Raw genomic sequence first — 3,323 nt, 5'->3', positions numbered from 1 at the left:
ATTAACACACACAATAAATGTACAGGTAATCTGTGATGCAAACTACATTATCACGGACATAGTGGTCAAGTTTCCAGGAAGTACCCACGACTTTCAGAACAGTGGGATCTACACACGCCTGACAGCGGGGGAATTTGGCGAAGGATACCTGCTAGGTAAAACACTGTGACACACCATGATAGATATTACAGATGTATGTGTATGTCTGCATGTGAGTAATGTCTTTTCCAATTTCAAATAGGGGATAGTGCATATGCCGTCCGATCCTTCATCCTGACACCCTACCTCAACTCTTCAACCCCCAGCTAGAGTCGATACAACAGGGCACACAAATCAACCAGGAACATTGTGGAGCGCACCTTTGGCCTGTTGAACAGCAGGTTCCGCTGCCTCCACAAAAGTGAAGGGGCATGCCAGTATACACCTATAATCTTCTGTAAGATGATTGCCACTTATGCAATGTTGCACAACCTTGCGACTAAGAAGGGCACAGAGGTGGAGTTGAGCAACTATGAGGACCATGACGATGAACATGCACTGCCTGAACCCAACACAGCAGGAGTTGCTACACGAACAGATGACAGACACAGACGGGCAGAGATCACACACAACTACTTTTAAGTAAGTAAAGAGACCCAGACAGGTGAAGTATGCACCCAACGTAGTTTAATATTTGGCACCACACAGGTATTCAAAAGCACAAATGTGCAACACAAATGTCATCCATGTAATAATGGTAGTCCTGGGTCACTTCCCCATTAACTGAAAAAGTCATTTCCGCGCACGCCTACCCGTGCCAGATGTAAGTGGCTGGCTATCTTCACTGTGCGTTTGGGCTGTTGGTTCACCATGGTGCCTGCTGCTCCTCCGTGTCTCCACAACAAGGGGGCTTGTCATGCTGCTCCTACTGGTGCTTTCCTCACTTTCTGGGATGTCCAGGTCAGCAGTTTGGCTGTCTGTACATTCATCATCAGCTCTACAGCACCGGTCAAACTAGCAATGCCCCTAGACACCTCATTGCTGTTGTGGGTGAGTCCCTCTTTCATGTTAATGCAACGTCTACATAGCAGGGAAGTGGCTGTGGCCAGGCGGTTTATTGCTTTACTTTGCTGCTGTGCATGCTGCCTCTCCTTGCGCCTTGCTAACATGTCCTGGTCCAGTTTGCTGCACAGGAGCTGCACTGATTGTGTCATGTCCCTCATCCCTGCAGCCATCTCCTTGTTAACATCGACCAGTTCTCGAATGCCCTTCCCTATATATTCCACATTTGTGTTCAGGTTCCTCATCTGGCATTGCACAGACTGGATGGCCTTCCCCTGCATCCTTTGGAATTTCACCATGCTACCCTCAAGCCCAAGGAAGACACTGGGACCCTCCACATGAGCTGCTACAATGCTTTCTCTGTGCCTGTGGCGTCTGCTACCTGTACGGACAACCTCTGCACTGGACTGCTGTGTGGCAGGGCTACCTTCCCCAGGCAAGGTTGGTGTGGCATCCCCCTCCATGTCACCCGCTGGTGACTCCATCTGGACAAGTGGGGCAACTACTTGCCTGCTGCTCTTTTGTGATGCAAGAGTTGTCAGAGGCAGTGATGCAGGCAGTTCAGGTGAGGACAGTAGCAGAGGGGAACCTGAACATTCTGGGGACGCCTGCAGATGTGGAGACATTTCTGGGTCTTGGGATGGTGGCTGTGTAGTTGGTGCACCTGTGTACTCTGTGACATTCTCTGCACTTGGCCCAGACTCCTGGCTGTCATCCCTCTCTGGTGCCGTGCCTTCTGTCTCTCTGGTACGCCTGCGTGATGTCTCGCCTGTGGACATATAAGCGTACATTAGCTTGGTGCAACTGCCTCACAGCCACTACAATTAAATAATTTTCACTTGTACAATGTACATGATGCCTGCGCTTCACTATGTCTGAAATGATTTGCCTAACTTGTTGCTTGCTGTGCTGTATGACATGGTCCTTCATTTACTGACTACCTGTCCCATAATGCATTGCTCCTGTATAGTGCTACCTCTACTGGACAGTGGTTGACTTTGCCACATAGGGTAAAGGGAAGGCTGATGGGGTGGGGGTGATTGCTGTGCATGCGTCTTACCTTTTCTGGTGGCAGCTCTGGCTGAGCTGTCTGCATCTCCCAGTCCACAGACGCTCTCTGGTTCAATGGTGGACCCCACCAGCTCCTCCCGGTCAGTAAGCGGGGGTGCACGGTTCTTCCCTCCTCCAGTTTTGTTTGTCTGTTTGTGGAGCTCAGCAATTGTTTTCTTTGACAGGCTCCTGAGGTCATACCACCTCTTTTTCAGGTCATCTATGTCCCTTGGAGGCACTCCTACAGCATTCACCTTTGTTTGAACGTCCAGCCAAATCTTCCTTTTGGCTGATTCCGCCACAGTCAGGGACAGCTTGCCAAACAATTTCTGGTGTTCCTTCACCACCTCTTCCACAAGAACCTGCAGCTCCATAGTGCTAAATTTTATTTTCCTCTTCCTCTCTGGCTGTTCTTCTTTACTGCTACTTGCCATTTTCACAGTTTAAAAGAGCAAAACTTTTTCTGTGGCTCAGGGACTCAGCTCAGCTCCAACTGCCTCTCCAGAAGCTTCTAATTACTTGCAGCTGCCTGTGTAGCCACTTCCTGGTAGGGGGGGGAGGGTGGTAGCACCTGATTGGCTGCCTGATTCAGTTTCACTTTTATTTGCTTTCCGATTCGGCATTTACCGAATGGGTATTTCCAATTCATTCCTACGGGCCAAAAGGCCCATAGAAATGAATGGGAAATAACGATTTGGTAAATACCGATTCGGTAAATACCGAATGGCAGATTCCGATTTGTACTGAATCGGTAAAAAATACCGAATTTTTACCTACATTGCATTTACCGATTCTAAAATACTGAATCGGTAAAATTAGGTATTTTAGAGTCAGTAAATTCAATTTACCTACATCTAGCCCTTGGTCTAAAAGAATCGAACTTTCCAGTAATAGCATATCTTAACATACATTTTGATAAGGTCAATAATAAAAGCATAATACATCTCACGCAGGATATGGCAGCAATTAAAATGATTCAAGTAGTAAAGCACCCTTCCCACATACTAGGCCATATATTGGGCCCTGTTTTTTCCAATATTGTGGAGATTACTACAAATATTCCTATCCCCTTGTACTGGTCGGACCAGTATCTAATACTCTTTTCCCTTAACACCAGGAACAAAGAAAAACAGCCTCACTGCAAAATCTAAAACAATGTCGGTCTAAATTGGACACTATAATCTGGGAAAAAACCTTAGCAGACTTAACAGCAAAAAAGGAAGGAGGAATTG

The 3,323-nt window shown here is 47.2% G+C and overlaps 1 pseudogene; it reads right to left on the bottom strand.

The window, feature by feature from the left end:
- Window positions 1–771: 771 nt before the first annotated feature.
- Window positions 772–1,820, bottom strand: LOC147727109 (uncharacterized; annotated as a pseudogene).
- Between the last annotated feature and the right edge of the window lie 1,503 nt (window positions 1,821–3,323).

Source organism: Lissotriton vulgaris, chromosome 3_1 (genome assembly GCF_964263255.1).
Source record: "Lissotriton vulgaris chromosome 3_1, aLisVul1.2, whole genome shotgun sequence".
NCBI lineage: Eukaryota > Metazoa > Chordata > Amphibia > Caudata > Salamandridae > Lissotriton > Lissotriton vulgaris.
This window is presented reverse-complemented; position numbering and strand designations above follow the sequence as displayed.